The following is a 26,753-nucleotide window of genomic DNA, read 5'->3' on the forward strand; positions in this document are numbered from 1 at the left end:
CAGATGAATCCTGGCATTGTCATCTTGGAATATGCCCGTGCCGTCAGGGAAGAAAAAATCCATTCATGGAATAACCTGGTCATTCTGTATTTTCAGGTAGTCCGCTGACCTCATTCTTTGGGCACATGTAGCAACTATCCAATAGGATAGTTACTGCATGCTTAGTTAGTTGCTTCGTTATTTCCAGGTGGTGACTTTTTTTTTTTTTTGGCCGGGCAGTGTATGTCTTATGTAGTTGAACTATATGAGCCACAGCTAAATATAAACCTCCAGGTAAGCCTAGGACATAAGCATATGGTCTACCAATGAGAGCCTTCACAAAAAAGTGAGAGCGATATATATATATATATCTCTATCTATATCAGAAGTTTCCCTCTTTTTAAAGTGTATGGCTATACAAATCAGTATTCTTTGGTTTAGACAGAAAAAGGGAAGGGTTATAGTTCCGGTTAGGTTTTCCCTGCTATCCATTAGAGAAATTTACCCTCACTTTCTGTCTTGCGAAGACTGTTTTACCATACAAGAAGCAAAGGGAATTCTTCAACAGTAAAATAGAAATAAATTTTCTTAAGTAGAGTAGGGGGAAGGCTAAAGCCCATTTCAGATTTTGCTTGTGTCTGAACCTTTGTTGCAGATTTTTCTTCAATTTCTGGATGGTGAAGCCGATGCCAACTGGACAGTAAGTGAGGGGAAAATATCTCCATCGAAGCCTCGAATAGCAACAAGCATTTTTGTCTACAGTGGGAAAGTAATCCTTCCCCCATTGTATCCAAAAAAAAAAAAAGGGGGGGGGGAAAGGATTCGGGCTTGACACTTTAATGAGTGTTCATCAGAAGACTTCCTATGCCCATAGCTATTGTATGTAAACTCTCACTGGTCATGCACTGGTCTTATTACAAATGCTGTACGAGTTTTATCTGGACTTCTAAACTAGTAATACCAAAAAAAAAGGTATTACTAGTTTAGATTTTTCAATGCAACACTAACTGCCAATATTAAACTTTTGAATATGCAAGCTAAAAAATAATACCAACATTTAGCAACTATAAGTAATTTATAGATAATACAGTACAATGGTGTTATAGTATAAATAGCAGTATCAAGCATGTATTGTGTCATTTAAAGAGTAACGTCCATGAAGAAAAAACCTTGTTGGCTTTCTCAGAGGTAAGTCTGATATTTCAAGTAGTGCTGTATGAGTAAGCCAGTTATTCTTTGCCCCAGTAGCTTCATGTTTAACATTTCAGTTCTTGGAAAGATTGGATGCGAATGTAAAAAAGCTGCGGTTTCTCAGTGGGTCCAGTTGGCTAAAAGAAAAATGAAATAGTAAGCATTCTTGGGATTCACACAGATTCCAGGCAAAGGCAGTGCAGAATTCTGGGGAGGAAAAGAAAGTAGATACCCATTTTAATATTTTGCTTAACAGCAGGCTTTAGAAACAAGCCATTAATTCAACCTGAGCAGACACTAGATCAATTGTGTGGCTGATGCACAAAGCATAGCAGGAACAGATCAGGAGGGAACAAAAATCCAACGTAAAGAGAATATACATTTTAGGTCCTAAAGACACATTATATATTATCTGTATATGTTTATTCAGAGTGAGCATTCCCATTCCCAGATTATATGAATATTCTTTTAAATGATATTCAGCATTGTTATAAAACAAAGTTTGAAGTGATTGTAAAGTTTCTGTTTTCTCTATAAAAATAACAAACATGTTATTACTTACCTCCTCTGTGCAGTTGGTTTTGCACAGAGCAGCCCGGATCCTCCTCTTCTCAGGTCCCTCTTCTGTGATCCTGGCTCCTCCTTCCTGTTCAGTGCCCCCACAGCTAGCAGTTTGCTATGGAGCACCCGAGCCGAGTCAAAGCTTCCTGTGTCCATTTAAACACGAAGGCCTGACCTGGCCCCGCCCCCTCTCTTCCCTGAGTGGGGGACTTAGATTGACAGCAGCGGCAGCCAATAGCACCGTTGCTGTGTCTCAGCCAATCAGGATGGAGAATCTCAGACGGCTGAGACACATGTGGACATGGCTGGACAGAGGGACTTCAGGTAAGTGTTAGAGGGTCTGCTGTACACAGAAGGCTTTTTATCCTAATGCATAAAATTCATTAAGATAAAAAAACCTTCTGCCTTTACAACTCCTTTACCCTGTCTAGCTTTCCCATATGTTTTTAGCGGAGTTTTAAATCTTTTAGATCTTTACACAGTACATTTTAATTGATACTGGTATGAAAATTTCCCATAAGTGCCAATTTATTTCATTAGTCCCAAATGTATGTGTAACCAGAAACCATTTATATTGATAAAGTTTTTGCTTTATGAGCAACATTACTGTTAACTACTTGCCGACCACCCACAGCACACGTACGGCGGCAGTCTGGCGCTCCCAGGCAAAGCGTCGTACATGTACGGCGCTAGCCTTGGAGGAGCTAGGGGGGCGATCGCGCGCTGCCGGAGGCGTGCTCCCACACCCGCTCGTTCCCTGGGGAGCCAGCGCGTGTGACCGGCGGCTCCGATTGCCGCCGGCCACTCGCATTCTCCCGCAGCAGAGGGAGAAAGACAGACGTAAACACAGCCGTCTGTCATTCTCCCTGAAGTGAGCACAGAGGCTATGTGATCCTGCTATATAGGATCGCATGTCTGTGGTTACTTCACTAGCCATGCCCCCTGACAGTTAGAATCACGCCCCTAGGGACACACTTAACCCCTTGATCACCAGTAAACTTAACCCCTTCCCTGCCAGTGTCATTTTTTTACAGTAACAGTGCATATTTATAGCACTGATTACTGTAGTAATGTCACTGGTAATCCCAAAAGTGTCAAAAATATCAGTTAGGGGTCCGATCTGTCCGCCGCAATGTCGCAGTCCCGCATTAAAAAAAAAAATTAGCAGATCGCCGCCATTACTAACTAGTTAAAGAAAAAAAATAAAAATTACATAAATCATTCCCGTAGTTCGTAAACGCAATAACTTTTGCGCAAACCAATCAAAATACGCTTATTGTAATATTTTTTTTTTACCAAAAATATGTAGCAGAAAACAAATTGATTTTTACATTTTTTTTTTGAGAATTGCATATAAAAGTGAAAAATTTTAATTTTTTCAAAATTGTCGCTCTTGTTTTGTTTATAGCTAAAAAAAAAAAAAAAAAAAAATATCGCACAGGTGATCAAATACCACCAAAAGAAAGCTCTTTTTGTGGGGGAAAAAAAAAAAAGGTCGCACGACCGCGCCAAATCCTCTGGTGCTAAAGTGGTTAAGGAAACATGGAGAAAGAAAGAAAGAAAGAAAGAAAGAAAGAAAGAAAGAAAGAAAGAAAGAAAGAAAGAAAGAAAGAAAAAAAGAAAGAAAAAAAGAAAGAAAAAAAGAAAGAAAAAAAGAAAGAAAAAAAGAAAGAAAAAAAGAAAGAAAAAAAGAAAGAAAAAAAGAAAGAAAAAAAGAAAGAAAAAAAGAAAGAAAAAAAGAAAGAAAAAAAGAAAGAAAGAAAGAAAGAAAGAAAGAAAGAAAGAAAGAAAGAAAGAAAGAAAGAAAAAAAGAAAGAAAAAAAGAAAGAAAAAAAGAAAGAAAGAAAGAAAGAAAAAAAGAAAGAAAGAAAGAAAGAAAGAAAGAAAGAAAGAAAGAAAGAAAGAAAGAAAGAAAGAAAGAAAGAAAGAAAGAAAGAAAGAAAGAAAGAAAGAAAAAAAGAAAGAAAGAAAAAAAGAAAGAAAGAAAAAAAGAAAGAAAAAAAGAAAGAAAAAAAAAGAAAGAAAAGAAAGAAAAAAAGAAAGAAAGAAAGAAAGAAAGAAAAAAAAAAGAAAGAAAAGAAAGAAAAAAAGAAAGAAAGAAAGAAAGAAAGAAAGAAAGAAAGGAAAGAAAGAAAGAAAGAAAGAAAGAAAGAAAGAAAGAAAGAAAGAAAGAAAGAAAGAAAGAAAGAAAGAAAGAAAGAAAGAAAGAAAGAAAGAAAGAAAGAAAGAAAGAAAGAAAGGACCTGTGAAGCTGAGCAGCTATATGAAGTCAACTGTTTGGAACCCTGAAAAATTGTCCTTGTACCCACCTTTCCACTATATTATTTGGGAAGAGTTCACACAGAAGAATAGAGAAAGGTCATATAAATCTTTTTTCCAATTGTATTGCTCCTCAGGTATAACCTATAAGAATGGGTCACACATTTTTTTTTTTTGCTTTAGATCATCCATAGGAATCTGGATACTAGGGGCATTGAGACTGCAATAAACATTTTTTTGCCAACAAGGTTTTTGAAATTGTATCAGGATTATACTATCTGACCATTATAGTTACAAACAGTGGTTAGATGGTCCCCTTTGAGTGATTTACCAGAATAGGACGAATCCAAATAAATTAGAATATTGGGAACAATTCTTCAAGAAAACGTATAACTTAAAGATATCAGTTCTAATATCACAGCTACAGTATCTCACAAAAGCGAGTACACCCCCCTCACATTTTTGTAAATATTTTATTATATCTTTTCTTGTGACAACACTGAAGAAATGACACTTTGCTACAATGTAAAGTAGTGAGTGTACAGCTTGTATAACAGTGTACATTTGCTGACCCCTCAAAATAACTCCACACACAGCCATTAATGCCTAAACTACTGGCAACAAAAGTGAGTACACCCCTAAGTAAAAATGTCCAAATTGGGCCCAATTACACATTTTCACACCTCTGTGTCATGTGACTTGTTAGTATTACAAGGCTCCAGGTGTGAATGGGAAGTAGGTGTGTTAAATTTGGCGTTATCGCTCTCATACTGGAAGTTCAAAATGGTACCTCATGGCAAAGAACTCTGAGGATCTGAAAAAAAAAAAAAAAAGAATTGTTGCTCTACATAAAGATGGCCTAGGCTATGAGAAGATTGGCAAGACCCTGAAACTGAGCTGCTGCATATTGGCCAAGACCATACAGTGGTTTAACAGGGCATGTTCCACTCAGAACAGGCCTCGTTATGGTTGCTCAAAAGAGTTGAGTGCACGTGATCAGCGTCATATCCTGAGGTTGTCTTTGGGAAACAGACTTATGCGTGCTGCCAACATTGCAGCAAAGTTGGATGGGATGGGGGATCAGCCTGTCAGTGCTCAGTCCATTTGCCAAACACTGCATCAAATTGGTCTGCATGGCTGTCGTCCCAGAAGGAAGCCTCTTCTAAAGATGATGCACAAGAAAGCCCGCAAATAGTTTGCTGAAGACAAGCAGACTAAGGACATGGATTACTGGGAACATGTCCTGTGGTCTGATGAGACCAAGATAAACTTATTTGGTTCAGATGGTGTGAAGCATGTGTGGCGGCAACCAGGTGAGGAGTACAAAGACAAGTGTGTCTTTCCTACAGCACGGGGGTGGGAGTGTCATGGTCTGGGACTGCCTGAGTGCTGCCGGCACTTGGGAGCTACAGTTCATAGAGGGACCATGAATGCCAACATGTACTGTGACATACTGAACCAGAACATGATTCCCTCCCTTCAGAGACTGGGTGGCAGGGCAGTATTCCAACATGATAACGACCCCAAACACACCTCTTAGACGACCACTGCCTTGCTAAAGAAGCTGAGGGTAAAAGGTTATAGACTGACCAAGCATATCTCCAGACCTAAATCCTATTGAGCATCTGTGGGGCATCTTCAAATAGAAGGCGGAGGAGCGCAACGTCTTTAAAATCCACCAGCTCCGTGATGTCATCATGGAGTGGAAGAGGTCCCCAGTGGCAACCTGTGAAGCGCTGGTGAACTCCATGACCAAGAGGGTTAAGGTAGTGCTGGAAAATAATGGAGGCCACACCAAAAATTGACACTTTGGGCCCAATTTGGACAAGGTCACTTAGGGGTGTAGTCACTTTTTTTTCCAGTAGTTTAGACATTAATGGCTGTGTGTGGAGTTATTTTGAGGGGTCAGCAAGTTTACACTGTTTTACAAGCTGTTCACTCACTACTTTACATTGTAGCAAAGTGTCATGTCACATGAAAAGATATAAAATATTTACAAAAATGTGAGGGGTGTACTCACTATTGTGAGATACTGTATATCCAAAAACGGCATTTAGGTCAGAATCAGGGTATCAGTGCTGCTAAAAGACTGGACTGGGCTCCCAGAAAAGGTTATGTATAGCGAAATGCGGTGGAAAAGATATAGTTGGTAATGACCTTGCTCTTTGTGAACTTGGAAGCGACCCGCCCCTCTATTGGGACCGGCCGTGATTCACGTATGTGCTGTTACTGCTTTTTAACTATGTTACTTGGCTTAAACAAATAAGAAAGTGACCGGCGGGAGCGGAATGGAGAGGAAACGTTGGGAATGTTCGGTGCTGCCACAAAGCTGGAAGAAGGAAGAGGTGACCCGTAGATCAGGGCTGTCCGCGGGGAAGAGCGATGTCTATTACTATAGATCAAGCTGTCCAGTAACAAATCAAAGCACTTTATCAGTTTTACACTATGTGGTTACCCTGGTTTTTCTCATTAATTAGGATACACTGTTGAACTGGAGGGTGATCTACGAGTCCTGACCTAAAGTGGAGATTGTGGGCAGCTCGAAGGTGAAAACCTGCCCATATAACAAGCTTGTTTTGACTTCTCTGTAATAGGGGGTCAAAGCAGGAGTCATTTACTGTATGGGGGAGGTACACATTGGTGTATGAATATATAGAAACTTTCTAAAGATTTCAGTGTTCACATTTGGCACTTTTGGACTTTTTTCACTTTCACTGGACCTTGATATAATTGAATTCTCTAGTTTTCTTTGGTAATGATAATTTGCACTACATTGTATATGTACAGCACTTTTGTATATTATCTGGCAAACACTGAAACCATGGTAAACTTCATGACCAATTGCCTGTGCTTCATTACCCTGTCTCTACTTCAACAATTGTTAAAGGCAGGTCTGAATCTGATTGGTGCCTTAACTTTTTTTTTTATGTAATTATTTACATTTTTTCTTCGGAAAAAGCAAAAGGAAAAAAAAAATCACAGAACACATTGTACTTAAGACAAAAATAAAGAAAAAACAAGTCCAAGTGGGTAACAGTCAGTGAAAAAATAAGAACCACCAAATAAGGCGTATATAGAGACCGAGGAAGCAGCAGAACAGTGTTACAACTAATGAACACTAACACAATTTGATTCTTCAAGCCACCCTACATACGTTGGGGCCTATGGGACTCAATACCTTTAACGTGGACCTAGATCCAGATGGGGGGTAGATGGAGGGATGGGGTAGAAGGAAGCAAGGGGAAGAGGAACCTTCTCGGTGCATTTAGAAGGTGGGTCGATATATGAAGCAGGAGTTTCTATGGGGAATCAGGTAGTTTGATGTCTAAAATTTCCTTGACTTGGGATCAAATTGCCTGCCAGTAGTGTTGTGACCTGGGGCACGCCTACCAAATGAGTCGGATGTCCAGACTCCCTCCAGCATGCATCTGACAAAGTTGGGTAGATCCTAGCCAGCTTGGAGGGAACTCTATACAAGCGGCTGAGCAACTTAAAACCACTTTTCCTGCATTTTTGTGTCCACAGAACTAGTACGGGTGAGGCCATAAAAAATCTCAACAGCATCCCATACAACACAGATATGGAATGTGGAATCACAGAGCCCGACATGCAGAGCTTCTTGAAAGGGGACGCCGAGGTGGGAGAGCAAACTGCTTGGGGCAAACATCGAATTAAATGCTGCATCTGCCTGTAACACCAGTTGTCCAGAGGAAAAACGGTCATACTGTTCTCTCAGAGAAGCCAGGGGCAGTTATCCGTGGTCTTATACAAATCTGCCACATTGCATTTTCCCGTCAGCTACCCAGGATCAGAAGGAGGAGAGGTGTTCCCCTGAGTGAACCAGCGGAAGGCCCCGAGGGGAGTAAGAGGGAAAAATTGAAGGGCGCGCCGTCCTCGACTATTTGGAACATTCCACAGTTTCAAGGCATGGATGGCTGTGGGAGAGGTTAGTTCAGAAAGTTTTCGGCTTTCCCCTGGGAGCCAGGGGGAATAGGAGAGATTGCAGCCTGCCAGAAATTTTTTTGAGGGGGATCCATAGTTTAGTGGACACACCATGGTGCCAATCCAATATCCGTTGAAGGGCAAGTGCCTTGTAGTATTTGCGAATAACGGGTATGCCAATACCTCCCACCCGTTTGGGGCACTGGCAAGGGCTAAACAAGGGCTTTTCCCAGTGCCTAAACTATTTACTACAATCACACTGATACATCAGGCTTCAACTTTTTTTGAGATAGCAATAAGTGTGCCATAGTAATGACAAAGGATTCTGGTACTCTAGTGAACTACCTCTATCTCTGAATAATAAATTAAAAATACTAAGATGGTAATCTATACTTCCGTTATCTATTCCCAAGGCTTTAGGCATACTTTTGATTTTCTGTTAACTGGCATTCTTATGAGCACTCCAAGCTCATGACCAGCCAAATAATTTTTCCTGAATAACGTTGGCTATCCATGGAAGTAATCTTCATCTGTTTACACATTTCCATAGCAATTCAAATGAACTTTCCAAGGTAGATTTAGTTTATCAGGCAGTTTATATCAGAATCCTATTTTTGAATAATTTGCAGTTTGTTTAACCACTTGATTAACTGTGCCCTTGAATTTTAGGATTTCCTCGGGACATTTTCAGAATAAAAAAAAAATAAAGTAGGTGACTCAGACAAACTAAGAAATATTTATAAAAAACTGTACATATGCAGTTCATTAAGGAAAGCACTTAATGGAAATCTGATTCTACCTGAACAATCACATAAGCAATGCATTATCTTAAGCGGATTAGACATGCATCTAAAAATGTGAGAAATCAGGTGGACAACATTTGGCATTACTGTGGCCCCTGTAATGTACATGTTCCTGTGAATTAATAAAAAGGCCTAAAACAGAGTAACAACCAGAGCAGACAGATTGCAAAGCAGAGACCAGTAAGTAAGCCAAGAAATATGTAACAAAAACAATATGTAAACTGTGTCAATGATCACTTGGGAATCAAGGGAACTCCTCAGTTCAACAAAGCCAGTTAATATGTTAAAAATATGTCAAAAACTGCAGTAATGTAAAATGCAGGCTAGACAAAGCTAAAATTCCCATTTGCCTATTTTAGTAAGCAGTTTCCAAAAATTAACAAAGAACAGATATAGTACAACGCAGGTGTGGAAAATTGCTTCTGAACCAAACCTTACAATTTGTTGAAGCTACTGTGCTCATTTAATAAGTGCAAATGGCAATGATTAATGTGCAAAGTACAGTAACACAAAACGGTTTGTTCTGTAATGAATACATTTGATTTGTTTCTGAGGGATACTGCAGTTTGCAAAAAACACTACCTTATGAAAAACCTTGACTATCACATTAATCATAAACTTAATTCCCTGCAGAGACTAAGTTTCCATGACTGGTAAAGTTGAATAAAGGCAACCCGTGTGGGGCTTGTGTGTGCTCATGTCAAAAAATTATACCCATATCGGATATCGGGGAACTGGAGAAAGTGTGGAGAAGGGCACTCAAACTGATAGAGGCACAGAGGAGCTCAGCTATGAGAAAAGATTAGAGGAACTTAAGGGGGGATATTATGATAAACATGTATAAATACATATATGGTCCCATATAGTGAACTTTGTGTTGAGTTATTCACTTTAAAAGGTCATCACAGAGGACAAGGGGACACTCTTTACGTCTGGAGGAAGAGAGATTTACTGTAAATCCAAATACAGAAAAGGTTTCTTCACAGTAAGAGCTGTGAAATTGTGGCATAAGCTCCCTCAAGAGCTGGTTCTAGCCAGCTCAGTCGATTGCTTTAAAAATGGCCTGGATTCTTTCCTAAATTTAACTGGATACTAACATTTATAAGTAAAGTTTGATCCAGGGAATCTGATTGCCTCTTGGGGGATTAGGAAGGATTTTTTTTCCCCTGCTAAAGCAAATTGGATCATGCTTTGCTGGGGTTTTTGCCGTCCTCTGGATCAACTGTGGGTATAGGATTGTAGGATATTTTTTTTACCGTTTGATCGGTTGAACTAGACAGACTTTTTTTTTTTAACCAGACTATACATCAGTGCATATCGAGCTCGCTAAGATGCCCATCTAAGTTTTTTGAAACAAAACTACTTGCTGACACCGATTGTGGAAGTGAGGTCCACATCCTTATCGCCCTGACAGTGGAAAACCCCCTACTCAGTTTATGGTTAAACTGCTCTTCCAATTTGAGTGACCACGCGTCTTATACTCCAAGACTGAATAGTTTACTCCCTACGCTAGAATCATCTTTGAGGTATTTTTATATCGCGATCATATCTCCTCTCAAGAGTCTCTTCTCCAAGGTGTACAAGTTTAATATTTGTAGTCGTTCCTTGTAATTGAGGTCCTCCAGCCCCTTAATTTTGTTGCCCTTTTCTGTACTCTCTCCAGGTCCAGCACATCCTTTTTGAGGATTGGTGACCAGAACTGGACAGCATACTCCAGATGTGGCCAAACCAGAGTTTTATAAAGTGGCAGGATTATTGTTTTAGCTCTGGTGTAAATTCACAGGTATAGGTTTCAGACCTTTTTTAAAAAATAATAGTGCCATGTTTGCCTTTCGTGAATCCCTTTGTACTATTCCTGTCAGTTTGCTGTCCATAAAAATTAAGAATATGGCTATAAGTTGACTGAGTTCTTTGAGGACTCTTGGGTGTAAGCCATCTGCTCCTGGTGATTTATTTGCCTTAAGTTTTTTAAATCTTATTTGGACAACAGGTTCTATAAGCGACAAGAGTACACACTGATGCGTTCTTAGTTATACAGCCTTGATTCCCGTGCCCACCTTTTCCCTAATAAATCTTAAGAAAGCATTACAGTTGCCTTCTCCTTATTTAGAACTAACTTCCCCTGATCATGCTTTATGAGGCCAATGTGCTCTGACCTCGCTTTTTTACTACTAATATATTTAAATAATTTTTTATTTTTCAATCTCCCCATGCTATGTGTCATTTGGAATTCCAACAATGACCCCTCAGTCATATTTTTTGACTACTTCTGGACCGGGCCTTTTTCTGATACTTGTTGTTTACAAGTTAAAATCATTTTTTGCTAGAAAATTACTTCGAACCCCCAAACACACACACATATATATATATATATATATATATATATATATATATATATATATATATATATATATATTTTTTTTTTTTTTTTTTTTAGCTGAGACCCTAGGGAATAAAATGGAGATAATTGCAAATTTTTTTTAACACACTATTTGCGCAGGGGTCTTCCAAACACAATTTGTTTTGGAAAAAATACACTTTTTTGAATTTAAAAATAAGTAAACAGTAAAGTTAGCCAATTATTTTTAATAATGTGAAAAATAATGTTACCCCAAGTAAATAGATACCCAATATGTCATGCTTTAAAATTCCAGCTTGTGGAATGGTAGGAAACATTGGTACTTAAAAGTCCCCATAGGCGACACTTTAAAAATTTCTACAGGTTACTAGTTTAAGTTACAGAGGAGGTCAAATTATTGCTCTCGCTCCAACGATCACGACGATACCTCACATATGTTGTTTGAACACCGTTTACATATGTGGGCGCGATAGCGTATGCGTTCGCTTCTGCGCATGAGCCAACGGGCGCTTTAATTTTTTTTCCTATTTATTTTATCTTATTTTTACACTGTCTTTTAAAAAAAAAAAAAACAACTTTAGATCACTTTTATTCCTATTACAAGGAATGTAAACATCCCTCCTGCGCGCGAAGGAAATATAGCTACTTTGGTTTGCCCAGGAGAGGCTGCCTGTCACAGTTTAACTGCGGCGGGCGTTCGTAAAGCAGTTAAGCCAATCTGAGACAGACACTTTAGGGGTACACAGCAAATATTTTTTGTAGTATACACTATAGGGTTGGAAAAGACCTGGGACACTTTGGGTGCCCCAAGGAGAGCAGCAATGTGGCGTGCATAGCGTACCAAATTGCGTTAAAAGTTGAAGGGCCTTAAAGGAGCATGGTTACATAAAACAAAAATCTTGTACCCATAAAATATACTAAGATTACTAAAAGAAATGTCACTAAAAATATGAACTTGGCCTACCTTATAAGTTGACAGTGTCTGTCGGTAGAGCAGTGGAGGGTAAGGGAGAGGTTGGTGTGAGTAGGGCAGTGGATTTTGTCAGTAGGGCAGAGAGTGGTGTCGATAGGGCAGTGGACGATGTCAGTAATTTTTTATTTGTATATTATTTTTATTAATTTTCTTTACAACTATTTCATTTTATTTTTTTCTCTTGCCGGTGTGCCTTGGGAGAGCTTTTTCAGGACTGCTGGTGTTCTTTCTTCCATCTATTAGCCTGGTTTCCATTACTCTCTGCATATCTGATCTGTATACTAATGTGCTAGTCCTCCGCTAATTATGGATTCACAAGCATTGCTATAGAAAAAAAATCTTCATGTGTATATGTATAACCTGTATCTGATTGTATATTATTTTATTATTCACAGAAATCTTTATACATACCCTCCTCGTCTAACCCCTAAAGAAGCGGTATTCCCGCAAAACATGTTGGGTTGTTGCCTTAGATGCCACTAATCCTGGCGTGAGTCCCCTCACACTTTGTGGTGACCCTATTCCAACTGACAGGAGCAGTAGGGTATTTTGGTTCATTCAATTTATCTGGACCATGTATAGTCTTATTCAAGATGTTTAGTCTGTTGTTGTGGACTATTTGTATTGTATTTTTGTCTTATGTGGCTTTTCATTTAAAAACACATTTTATGTACTGTTTTTATATGTACTAAATAAACTTTATATTTATATATATAATTTTGTCTGATAGACATTCTATGTAGTACTGTGAAAGTCCCAATTTGACTCCACATCATTCCAGTTCAATATTTTGTTTTATTTTTTAAGACAGAAAGGAATTGAGGGGCACAGATTCTTTAATCCCTTTCTCTGCAGCCTCAGCTGAATAAATGGGAAGTGCTCTGTGCTGAGCAACTTCCCATTCATTCACAATATGAACCATAGCAAACACTTTACTATGGTTCATTTATTAATAAACAGAGTGAGTGATCAGTACAGATAACTCACAGTATTTATTCAGAAAAGGAAGGGGCCAGTAAATGACATTTACAGGCCCCTTCCCCTGCTCTCCATCCTGACACATACCACAGCAGTCGGCGGGAGAGTTAAGAAAGGGGAGCCGGAAGCACTGAAGAGGAGGGGTGGCGAGGGTGGCATTTTCTAGAACTAATCGCCATATTTTCCTCCTGCAGCCACTGGATCTGGCTTTCAGTGGCTGCAGAAGGTAAATACAGCTGATCCGTTCTAGCAAATGCCATCACAGCTGCCCCTCCTGTCCAGGTCTAAGTTCAAGGCAGCATGGTAGCAGGCTGAATCCCCGGGGTCCAGGTCCTGGCTCCCCTGAAATCAGCGGCAGTGCAGGCTCATAAAGCAGCCGATGGTGTGAATGCAGCTCAGCTGCGCCAGTCCAGCCCGATCCAACCTCCCAAATCCCAGCTAGTGTCAGCACTGCTTTGTGAGCCTGCACTGCCCCTGAAATCAGTGGCAGTGCAGGCTCACAAAGCAGCCGGTGGTGTGAATGCAGCTCAGCCAGATCAGTCCAACCCTATCCAACCTCCCAAATACCAGCTAGCACTGTAGACAATTTGAAGTCCACCTCAAGTTTTCACCCGTGGCATGTGCTCCCCCTCCCTCCTTAGTTTTGGCTCTGCTCTGGAGTACCCAATGTGGCTGTGATCTGAGCAGACCTCCAAATTTAGCTCCCACTCCCTAGGATTTCAGCTTACAAAAGAGGGGGGGGGGGGAATGGGACTTTGTATGAGCTTACAAAAATTATTGTATCTCCATCCCTAAATCGAAAAAACAAAAGGAAGGTTGGGCTTAAAGTGAGGTGTGTGTGTCAAACATGACCATATAACGTTAAAGTAAAAGTACATGCAAAATAAACCAATACACATACGATAAAATCAAGAATGTGGACCAGTTTAATTGTATGGCAAAGTTGGTAAAGAAATATATAATAAAATACAGACAGTGAATGCATAAAATGTGGACCAATGCATTTTGAAAAATGTGCAAAAATACATGACAATACAAGAACCAATAAATAATATACATAATACATAGAGATTGTATCCATATATGCACATATGCTCTACACCAGGCATGTCCAACCTGTGGCTCGGGGGCCGCATGCGGCCCAGAACCTCAGGCAATGCGGCCCACTGCCCCCTGACTTTTTTTTTCTGGGGAGGAAGGAAGTCGAGTTGGGGGCACGGCCACAGAGGCAGCCTTGGAGGGGATCATCCACTAGGTGTGTTAAATTAGTGCTGGGGGGGGTGGGCGCGGCAGCACGGGAAGGGCGCGGCGGCGTTTTATTACTTATATACTTTAACTATAGTATATATTTTATATGCGTGCGGCCCGAGACATCTTCTCTATACTCAATGTGGCCCAGAGAAGCCAAAAGGTTGGACACCCATGCTCTACACGTTTCATGTTAAATACACTTCTTTAGGAGCTGGCACAGTCGACAATCTACAGAAAGAGTACGTGTGAAAATGACATTGAAGATATCAAGTAACAAAGCCTAATAGGGCAATGTATGTCATGATTAATGCTTACAGATCAGTCTGACCTGTTTCCTCATGGAACCTGCGGTGGAGGGGCCTCTAGAACCATCTATCCAGGGAGCTGAGGGAGCCATGACAGGCGCATGTGGGGTAGATAGAAAGAAATACAGTATGAAACCCATTGTCACTAGCAGGACCACCGTTTTAGGATTTCAGCTTAGGTTGTTGTCTGAGCACCTAAGATGAACTGCTCTCAGGGAACCCAGATTCTTCTTTGCCCAAAGCAAGATCTAGGATAGTGACAACAAGCTTGGAGACTTTGTGCCCTCCCTGCTTGTTTATGTAAGCCATTGTAGTGGCTTTGTCTGAGAAGATTAGCGCTTTTGTCCGGAATGGACTTCGAAAAGGACTTCAGGGCATGACTTACTGCTAAAGTTCCCTAAAGTACAAGTCCGGACCCCAGGCCCTCTGCGCATTAAAGGGACCTGCATGAGCTCCCCACCCCCAGGTTCTGGCATCTGTAGTTATCTTGTACAACTCTCTCTGAGTTTAGGGTCCTCCTGTCGCTAGGTTCTGTGTGTGAATTCACCAATCGGGATTGATCAAAACTTCCTCTGGGAGCTTAATCACTGTGACAAACCCAACCAGGACAGAGGCTTTTGGAGGTGACTGCAGGGTAGCCTCTTGCCCAGGGACTATGGGCCCTGGCTTTTGAGGGGGCTTCTGGGACCCCCAGAATGGTCCTGCTTCATGATTTGAATCCATGTCCCCCCAAAACACACAGACTCTGGTTTGTTGTCTTTGTGCCCAAACCAGCAATGACTGCTTTAGACAGACTCAGAGTCTATGTTAATATAATCAGCTCAAACCAACTTGATGCTGGGGTCTCCTGCTATAATCTGTTTACCAAGGTGTTTTTCTCCCATGGTATCATTTTCCCGTTGTGTGCCTCCTAGGTGTGAACTCCCATTGTTAACTAAGTCACCTATAGTTTATCTCGTGGAGAAATGACTAATATTGTGTCCACTTTACCTTGTTATCGAACCATTGTGGGATGTTTATGTGTTTATGCTTATAATAATGTGTACACTTTGTGTATCAAGGGTTGTGGCTTGTTGCCTGAAGGTCTGATCACCTAGGCTTGTTTATGTGACTAGTTGTTAAATAGCTTACTGTTAAATTAGCTTAATGTTGGCTGTTCCTTTGCTAGGTTAATCATATTCGTGTTTACAGTTCGCATTGTTAGGGTAATGTGATCATAGTTTGAACCTAAGCTAGTGTCATCTAGTCCTTGGGTGCTCAGCCATAATACCTGGTTTCTGGGTGTAGATTGGAGGAAGCACCCAAGCTGGGGGACAGGCGGTTCCATCACAATCACCCTGTCCATGGTCCCACAAGGCTAACCAGAAGGCCTGCAGGTTTCTCCAGTGCAGCTGAGCCCAAGAGACCCCTAGTATGGCTGCAGTCATCAACCCTAGAATTTACATGATATACATCAGAGATGCCTGCTGTTTATTCTGGAGGCTCCGAGGAGACCAACTTTTGAGTCTTTGGCTCTGTTCGAAAAAGTTCCTGAGAAAGAGTCTACCCTGCAACCCAGAAACTCTTAATTGTGCTGGAATCAATCTGGCTTTGTCAAGATTCATTAACCAGCCAGGTGACTTTAAGCTTTCTAGCCCCAAATTTAGGATCAAGCATAATTTCTCTTTTGTTTGAGAAAAAAAAACATCCAAATAAGGGATTATGGAAATGGCCTTAAGATGAAAGGCAGCCATAGGTTCTGACATTATCTTTGTGAATATCCTGGGGGCTGTCAAAAGACCGAAAGGGAGAGAGTCTGGAATTGCCAATGTGGCAATCCCCGCTCTGAACATATCACGAACCTCAGGAATTTCTGATAGGATTGGTGAATAGGCACTTGGAGATATGCATCCTGCAGATCCAAGGAGACCATAGAACTACCTGAAAAGGGAATATTTTTCACCGCATAGATGCTCTCCATTTGGAACAGCTTGTTAATGCTGTTCTGGCGGAACCTGAAAGATCGCTTCCTGTTAAGCTAAATGAGAAAACACTGAAAAAATAGCCTCTGCTCTCTTCCCGTCTCTCGGCAGCTTTTGCAAAACAAAATTTGGGGAGGAGGCGAGGCAAACTAAATTGTAACCCATTCTATATGTAAAGCAAAATGACTTGCCCCTATCTGTTCCTAAGGAGAGTAAAAAAAGAGAAAGCCTGCCCCCTAACCTTGCGTAGCTTGTCACTTTTAGGAGTTGGGTAATGGGCAGTGAATAAGTATCCTCCTTTACCCTTGTTTTTGTCGAACGAACAGCACTTATTAGCCTGGGGTTTCTTGTTATCAAACTGGGATTTGCCCTGCTGAATCTGAAAGGAACTCTTGCAACGAAATGTTTACTTAACAGGAAACTTGCCTCCATTCTTTGAAGAATGAGTCAATATAGTCTGAAGACCAGACCCAAACAATAAATTGCCCTCAATAGGGATGCCACAAAGTTTGGATTTGGAAGACAAGTCCCCTTCCCAGCCAAATAGCCCTGCGGGCAGAATTTAGGAGTGCCATGGCACCAGCAGTGGCTCTGAGACTCTCCACTGCTGTATCCGATAGAGATGCCACCAATTTGTAAACTAGTGGTAGAGCTTCCCAAATCTGAAATCCAGGAGTGTCAGAGGAAAGGAGCTCAATAAGTCAGTCAACCCAAACATCACGGTTCCTGGCCAAAAAAGTTGGAAACCTTAATCCTCAAATCAGAATCCTTGGAGACCTAGAACAGTTGTGCGCCTAATTTAGGACATTTAAAAAAGATCTCTTCCTCAGATCCAAAAGGGAACCTCTGCTTAGGAAAAACAATTTGTTTCTTTGATCCTTCCACTCTTTAGGAATCATATCCTTAAGAGAGTTATGGACCAGAAAAGTCCTGCCCTTTTTTTCCGCAACCCTATGTACATAATATTCTGCACAGTTTGGGATGGCTGATCCTCAGTCTGTTCAGAAGCATAAATGGCTTTGAGTAACTGATCAGTCTCCTCAACCAGAAAAAGAAATCGGCTAGCATAACCTTCCTCAGCGCCTTTTTTCCCCCTCCTCTGAGCTCACTTCCCCTTATGAGCGAGAAGACCCTTCAACATCGGATTCACAAACCGCCTCTAAACTGACAGTCTGCAGGTACTAGACTCACTAGAAGAAAACAACCGAGAAGTGGAGGGAACCAGATTTGAAACAGCTGTTCTAAAATGTAGATATCATCTCATGCCGCATAGAACACAAAGTCCTTTATTTATTATTAAGTCATTAAGGAGACTGACTTAGACCTTGCCACTGACACCATACACTTTACAAAGTTTCTTAGCGCAAGCACCTGAGAGATTGGAGCCACAGTTTCCACATTTCTTCCTAGGCCTACGAGGCTGTTTAGTGGCAACCTAAAGCAAACATATTGGAAGACCACCCAAAAAGCATGGTATATATGATGCACAATTCAACCCTAGGTAATAAGCATGGTATAAAAGGTCCATTTTTATTCTTCAGACACATCCCATTAGTCCCTCCTGCTTTGGGGACTTAGACCAATCTGAAGAGGCACCAAGCTTTGCTGTAGGGGTACTGGCTTTAAAGTCCATTGCATCACCTTCCTGCATCTTGGGATGAGTAGAGCTCCACTAATGTGCTGCTACAGCCTAGGGCAAGGTAAGAAACTAATCAGCCACTGCAGTCTGTCCCCTAGATCTGTGTCCTGGCATCCAGCCTGCCCCAGCTCCTCTTAAATCAGAAATAGCTCCCAGGCGCTCAAAGTAGCAGTGGCTGCCATCTTATAAACACCCAAAACAAAGACGGGAACCCATAGGACAGAAAACCAGAAGTAGATTATTGCCGCTTCCTTGGTCCACCAGAAGTGACTAATGGGCCGTCATCTCGATACACCCAGGCATGCTGGAAAAACACCACTGGGGAAAAACAGTCGCACCACTGCAACAGCCCATGTACTGGCCCCACTGCAGGTACAACTCGAAGAGACACAGCACTGAGGAAAACCAAGAGGCTTCCGGAACCGGTCTGCACCAGGAAGAAAATAGACAGCCCCAAGGGAGAGGGATTTACTACACCTTACCCACAAATAGGTTAGTAACCCTGAGAGGGAGCAGATAACCACAATTTCCCATGAGGTGGTGGGAGGAGCCTTTTAGTTTTGGTATTGGGTTTCCTGTAGAGGGCAGAGACAGTATTTCTTATGTAAATGACTTACTGTGATGGACCAACAAGTGCCACATAATTATGAAGCGGAAGGAAAATAAATTGTTTTCAAATTTTGTTTACAAATAAATATGTGAAAAGTGTGGTGTGTATTTGTATTCAGCCCCCGAGTCAATACTTTGTAAAACCACCTTTCGCTGCAATTACAGCTGCAAGTCTTTTTGGGTAGGTCTCTACCAGTTTTGCACATCTGCAGTGTGACATGTTTTCCAATTCTTCTTTGAAAATAGTTCAAGCTCTGTCCAATTGTATTGAGAGCGTCTGAAAAGCAATTTTCAAGTTTTGCCACAGATTCTCAATTGGATTTAGGTCTGGGCTTTGACTGAATGTGCTTTGATCTAAAACATTCCATTGTACCTCCTGCTGTATGTTTAGGGTCGTTGTTCTGCTGGAAGGTCTCAAGTCTTTTGAAGATGCTAACAAGATTTCTTCTAAGATTGCCCTGTATTTGGCTCCATACATCTTCCCATCAACTCTGACCAGCTCACCTACCCCTGCTGAAGAAAAGCATTCCCACAACATGATGCTACCACCAACATGTTTCAGGGTGGGGATGGTGTGTTCAGGGTGATGTGCAGTGTTAGTTTTCCACCATACACAGCGTTTTGCATTTAGGCCAAAAAGTTAAATTTTGGTCTTATCTGACCAGAGCAAAGGACTTCCTTTGGCTTTCTTTCAACAATGGCTTTCTCCACTCTTCCATAAAAGCCATATTTTTAGAGTGCACAACCAATAGTTGTCCTGATGTACAGCCAAATGAGCTTTGGCTGTACATCTCCCTTAATTTCGTCAACGAAAACTTTTGTCAAAATTTTCATCAGCTGTATTTTTACAGTGACGAAAACTTAACGAAAAGTACACATTTTCATCCAGTGATGAAAATCAATTCAGTTTTCTTAAATAAACGAAAATGTGAGGCAGGGACGTTTATCCAAATTGTGGTTTCCACGGAGCTCCACCTGCTTCCGCTCCCAGCAAGCAAGCAACTGTGCAGCCAGCATTACAGCCCTCAGACTACCATCCAGAGCAGCACCTGAGTCCCAACAAGAGTACCACTCAACGACGACTGTCCAGAGCAGAGAGCACCCACTGAGAGTGTACATTACAATTACAGGCCTCAGCCCTTTTGCAGACCCCCGTCTGTCCAGAGCACTGTGTGCGTGTGCATTACAGGCCTCCTATGACCACTGGCAAGGTCTCTCAGAGTCAGACCACCATCCCGGAGCACTGTGCATCATTACAGGCCTCCTTAGACCATTGTCCAGAGCACTGTGCATCATTACAGGCCTCAGACCATTGTCCAGAGCACTGGGTAGCATTACAGCCACCGTCCAGAGCACTGGGTAGCATTACAGCCACTGTCCAGAGCACTGGGTAGAATTACAGCCACCGTCCAGAGACTGGGTAGCATTACAGCCACCGTCCAGAGCACTGGGTAGCAATAAAGCCACCGTCCAGAGCACTGGGTAGCATTAAAACCACCGTCCTTAGCACTGGGTAGCATTAAAGCCACCGTCCAGAGCACTGGGTAGCATTACAGCCACCGTCAAGAGCACGGTGTAGCATTACAGGCCTCCTTAGACCAACGTCCAGCATTACAGGCCCCCTTAGACTGCCCTTCAAATCTTAATACCATATATAACATTTTATAGCGAGTTTGGAAATTCTTTAGAAATGCTTAAATGCGTTACAATTTAACTAAACACATTAGATTTTAGTTGACTAATTTTTTTTATTCGACTAAAATGTACTGGAGATTTTATTAGACTAAAATGCGACTAAAACTAACAAACAATTGCACATGACCAAAATGGGACTAAAACAGCATTTTAGTCAAAAGATTAAAACGGAATAACAATGCGATGGCAAACTTAACACTGCTGACAGGCTGCACTCATGGGCACCCATGAGGAAGCACTGGTGGGCACTAACTGGCAGCACTAGCGGGCACTGTTGGGACAATCAATGCCCTGATTATCAGTGTCAATGTCTCTTAAACACAAGCCGGTTATTGCCCCTTCTTCTCTCCTTCCCCCGTCAGCGTCAGGAAAGAAAAGCCAATAACTGTCTTGTGTTAACATCCATGTTCAGCTGTCATTGGAAACAGCTAATCACAAGGTAAAGGGTCACTGTGATTGGCCCTTTACTCCGATCTGTGATGAGCTGAGTACAAAGGACTCAGTTATCACAGAGCACACTGCCCGCACACAGCAGAGGGCATACATAGGCAATTATTTGTGACTCATTACATAGGGTTGAATAGGGCAGAATTTTTTACACAATATTGGAAGTGATTTTTCACATTTTTGCTTGCAGCTTAATTTGGAATCTTGGTGTGCACAATGGTTTTACACATTATCAAAGCAGCAGGGTAAGTATGATCAGTCACATATACTTTAATACTGTATATCATACCCACATAAGTCAGTATTTTGAGGCTGGCTATCATTTTAATACTGAATCATTATTAAAACATATGCACAGACCATAAAAACTCATAATGACAGTCTTATTGTAATAATCTTGGCCAGCCCATCCAAAATAGTCAAAAGAATCTAAAACTACAATGTCGGGGTCAAAAAAGTTTTTTAAAAAAAGTCAGTAAGCCCATTTCTTGTCCCGCTCATTACTTAAATAACAGTTTTGGGAAGGATGAATATTTTAAAGCACATATCCATTATCATATCTAAACATTATGGAGAAACCATGAAAAGAAAACAATCGAGAAAGTTCCCCTTGAGGTACAAACTTTTTTTTTTAGTTTAGTTTGCTCTGAGGTAGAAATGCGTGGCTCCTCCATAGCCCATCTTTATCTCTCAACATCCGCTGAATGCAGAAGAAAATTGAGTACGACAAACACATGATTCACTGGAATGAAGTCTAAGTGAATTAACTCAACATCAGGAGGATAAACAACACTGTTCTCCTTGTGACACAGTCATGAGGACTCTAGGTTACATAAATAGTATAAGTAAATAGAATAGCTGCTACTCATTGTTTCAGCCTTAAAAAATTAGGCTCACATTGGTAACCATGTGAAACTTGCATTTAAAGTCATATGTATAGAAAAGGCTTCTAGTACCCATCTGAAGTGAGAGAAACAAGATTAGACTGTCTCTCTATTACAGTAGGATCATTGGCCTCAAGTATAAAAACCCTAGGAAAAGTGGAAGTGCCACTCACAAAAAAACAATATCCATCTGCTATTTTTTTTAAGGCTGGCAAAAACCTTTAAAGGTAAATACTGATCGCTTTCAAATTTAAAAAAAAAAAATTATATATATATATATATATATATATATATATATATATATATATATATATATATATATATATATATATATATATATATATATATATATATATATATATATATATATAAAGTGTTCGTACAATCACTGTGTGCAAAAGCTGTTAAGCTTCTGACTTTTTCCACCTTTTAAGCAACAGGGAGCTCTCTATTGCTCGGATTCATTCAGATACAATTAAAGTATATCTAAAGCCAAAACATTTTCATTTCGAGAAAGGTGGTGAGGAGTTACTCCTTTGCCAAGTTTTTTCTTCTGTCTGTATACCCCAATGGGATATGACCACTGCCACCAGGACTCAAAGTGAGGGAAAATGTAAATATTAAAGTAGAAGTAGAGCCAAAGCTCATTTGGCTGTACTTCTCCTGTGGATCATGGGAGTACAGTTTGTTCTGCACTCCTGTGACCTGTTTTTCAGCTGACATTACAGAGGCGGTCCAGCCACCCAGTAGTCTGAACCGGCACCTGGTTCAGCATCTCAGCAATCCAATGAGAGACTGAGCCAGCCGCTCTCACCCCCTAGACAGCCCAGCACGTCAGAGCAGAGAAGACAGTGGTAACTGACAGTCACCAGCTCTCTGCTCATGGAGTACTGAGAACTGAACGATCAACAGTGTTTGATTGTTTAGTTCTAGTCTTAGAGCTGGCGGGGGACATATGCAACATTGGACCAATGCTGCATCCACCTATGTAAGCAGGATTTAAAAAAACAAAAAGAAAACCCATGCTTCTCTTAAGTCGTCACTAAAACAGGAATAGAGAAAGAATCTTTCTATTGTGACAACTGTCTAAAAGAGGATTTCTTCACTTTGATGGAATTTACTTTCACTTCCTACTGTGTGAACAAAAGCAAAGGCAAAAATGGCAAAATGGCAGGGTTTTAACCAATCTCTATTCTATCAAAAAAGAAGACTGAAAAGTCTTGGCTTTAGGCATATTTTAACCGCTTGCCGACCGCCGCACGACTATTTACTGCGGCGGTCAGCCCCTCACAGACAAAGTGACGTAGTACTACGTCGCTAGCCTCTGAGGGTCTCGGGAGCAAGCGCACGCCGCCGGAGGCGCGATCCCGCGCGTGAGCAGCGGACCCGATGTCCGCCGGTCACTCGCGATCGTCGGGTGGAGAGGGAGAAAAGCAGGCGGCTAATGTAAACAAGCCGCCTGTCATTCTCCCCTGTGTAGGAATAGTGATCATACGGTTCTGCTATGTAGGACCGTTGATCACTGTTCCTACACCTCAAGCCACAGCCAATCACAGTTAGAATCACGCCCCTAGGGACACACATAACCCCTCCGTCTCAAAAAAAGTTAACCCCTTCACTGCCAGTGTAATTTTACAGTAACAGTGCATATTTATAGCACTGATTACTGTAGTAATGTCACTGGTAACCCCAAAAGTGTCAAAAATGTCAGTCAAGGGTCCGATCTGTCCGCCGCAATGTCGCAGTACCACAAAAAAAAAAAAGACAAAAATATTTCCCTTTGTTAGTAAACGCGATAACTTTTGCGCAAACCAATCAAAATATGCTTTTTGCGATTTTTTTTACCAAACATATGTAGCATAAAACAAATTGGCCGAAAATGTAAAAAAAATTTTGATTTTTACATTTTTTTGGGGGGAATTTCATATAAAAAAATGTGAAAAATATTGTTATTTTTGTAAAAGTGATGCGCACAGGTGATCAAATACCACCAAAAGAAAGCTCTTTTTTATGGGAAAAAAAGGACGTCAAATTCGTTTAGGTACAGCGTCGCACAAACGCGCAATTGTCAGTTAAAGTCACGCAGTGCCGAATCGCAAAATAGGTCAGGAAGCGGGTAAAATCTTCCGGGGCTTAAGTAATTAATCACTTTAATACGGCAACATTGAAAACAAAGCGGTATTTGGTGGCCTCAATCAAGTAACACTGCTTGCTCCCACTGACCACAAAGATACACTGACCAAGAAAAGCACACACGGAGCAGCAATGGGGCATATTGACTATAAAGTGGGCACACAGACCATCCGACTGACCAAGAGGGGCACTCACCACTGATCAACTTTTTAAAGGGAGACTCCCCACTTGCCACCACCATAAAGGGGCACTAAAAACTGGCCACTGAAATCTGAAAACCTGTTCTGTGCATTACATAGTACTGAGCCATACACTCTGATGCACAGTATACGATACATCCTAAACTAAACAATTTTGGGGGTGTCTCTACTGTCCTGGCATTTTAGGGCCTCAAAAAATGCAATAGACAGTCAGAAAACCAGTTTTCTTGAATTTTTAGCCTTTTTTCCTTTTTAGTAGTAAAAAGAAAAAAAAAAAAAAAAAGAGTAAAATAGCAAAAACTAACACAATGGTTATTATATATTGCCATAAATGTTTTTTTGGGTACAGTGTTGTATAGCCTAGTAATTGTCAGCAAAACTATCACAGCATTAAAAACTGAATAATGATCTGTAATTATCCTGTTATTTTCATGCCTTCAGCCTGCAGTACTAGATTTTGCCTGCAGGTATAGTGATGGATACCAGTCTGGGGAGAGAAGGTGCAAGGGTTCCCTTCATGTAACAATTCAGTGGTTCGGGCATTGAAAATATTTACTTAGGCTAAGAAAACCCTTTTAAATAAATGTCATAGGTTGGCATCGATGTTCTTGAAATAGAGAGGATATCAAGTAAAGTCTATTTTTTAAAATAAATATTTACTGAAATTTTTAAGCTATGGCTCTGTTCACACCACGAGATGCAGCCAAGGACAGCCTATTAACGTTAACAGGCTGTCCTATGCCCAAGCAGCGCGCAAAAAAAAAAAAAAGGTACCTGCACCACTTTGAAAACTGCACCAAACCTGGTACTGCGGGACCATGTATTTTGGGGCTCGCAAACATGCACACGTTTGCAAGAAGTGTGGGGGTGCCATTAAGAATTATTGTGCCCATAGTTATAGCCGTATTTGTCTCTCCCATGTCACCTTGGACAGATAAGTACTTTATTTTCATATGCAGTGGGAGTGGAGATCAGCACAAGCAAAAGTAAAGGTGGGAAAACAGATGTGTTCTAAATAAATGCTTTAAACCTGAAGTGGCTGAATTGAAAAAAAGGATTGTTCATCTACTTAATACACATTACAACCACATTAAAAACAAGTTAAGATTTTCCTACCTGCCAGTCTTTTAATGCATTGATTTTTTTTTCCTACCTGCCAGTCTTTTAATGCATTGATTTTTTTTTCCTACCTGCCAGTCTTTTAATGCATTGATTTTTTTTATTTATATATATATATATATATATATATATATATATATATATATATATAGAGAGAGACAGACAGAGAGAGACGGATTATTAAAACTATCAGATTATGTTGCATGGTCACACTATTCTATAAACGGTATTAAGACTTTTTTCATTACAATACATTTTTAGTTTATTCTTTGCCTATTCAGTATAAAAAAAAAGTATGAAAACTACAGTTCTGCACATTAAGTATATTGGGAAATTCAATGGTACTCTCGCATAGAAACATAGAAAAGTGATGGCAGAAAAAATAACGGAATAGTCCATCGAGTCTGCTCATTTTTTATTTTTGTGTACGGGTTTTGCATTTTTTTTTTGGATTTTTTTGTTAACTTTTTTGGTCGGAGATAGATCTATATTTGTTCCAAGCGTGTTTGAAGCCACTTACTGTTGACTGATTTACTTTCGCTGCTGGAAGTTTATTCCAAACACCAACTACCCTTTTCAGTAAAAATACTTACTAAGATTCGTTTTGAACTTTCCTCCAGTTAAGTTTGAGGTCATGTCCCCAGGTTCTTGATTTTGGTTTCATATTGAAAAAAACTGCCCTCCAGAACCTTATTCGCCTCCTTGATGTATTTAAGGTTTAAATCATGTTTCCCCTTTCCCTTCTTTCCTCCAGACTGTACATATTAAGTTCCTTGAGTTGCTCTAGATATATTTTATCCCCCAAACCACCATTGTTACCAGTTTCTGGACTTGTTCAATCTTATCAATATCTTTTTGTAAGTGAGGTCTTCAGAACTCAACAGTATTATGAATGAGGTCTCACTAAAGATCTAGATAAAAAGGAGTCAACGAGGAAAGCTTAGCAATAACTAAAATATTCAACAAAATATTAGCAATGGTTTGTTTTCATTGTATAAGAATACAGACAATGAAATCATAGATTTACTTTATAATTTTTAGGGTTATAGGTTATATTTCTCTAGGACATAGCTTACTAAAGTAAAGAAAAGGTGTCTGCTTTTATATCCAAGACTGGGAAGATTAGTGTGATTCAATGCAATGTTTGGTTTTAGAGGCTTTTCAATAGCAAAACCATTCAGCCTTTTTCAGACTAGAAGTCATTAAGCGGTATAGAGGCAGCACAAGAGAGGTGTGTGGGATAAAAACCATTTTATATCTCAAGAACTTAAGGCATGTACGCCTAATAAAATACTGCAAAACAACCAGACGTAACAAAGGCATAGTCCTACTGTTGAAAAGTGAATATTTTGGAAGTAGGTTACAAGCAACTTGTCATGATTTACAATTTCTTCTTGCACTGTTTAAATAAAAAACCTTTAGATATTAGAAATGTCAGCAGATAAAAGCAGTTAAGCGATACATT

General features: G+C 40.4%; 1 protein-coding gene across 2 annotated transcripts in view; it reads right to left on the reverse strand.

Annotated features, from left to right (window-relative positions):
- Positions 1-1,009: 1,009 nt before the first annotated feature.
- The window catches only part of MTHFD1L (methylenetetrahydrofolate dehydrogenase (NADP+ dependent) 1 like), a 562,387-nt gene continuing 536,643 nt past the window's right edge, over positions 1,010-26,753 (reverse strand). Inside the window, exon 28 of one of the 2 annotated variants that reach the window (XM_082251220.1) lies at positions 1,010-1,307. The gene's annotated coding sequence lies outside the window, so the exon portion shown is untranslated. Of the gene's footprint in view, positions 1,378-26,753 lie in introns of both variants that reach the window. The other variant, XM_082251219.1, reaches the window with a different exon arrangement.

This window comes from Pelophylax lessonae (genome assembly GCF_965119305.1).
Source record: "Pelophylax lessonae genome assembly, chromosome: 3".
Lineage (NCBI taxonomy): Eukaryota > Metazoa > Chordata > Amphibia > Anura > Ranidae > Pelophylax > Pelophylax lessonae.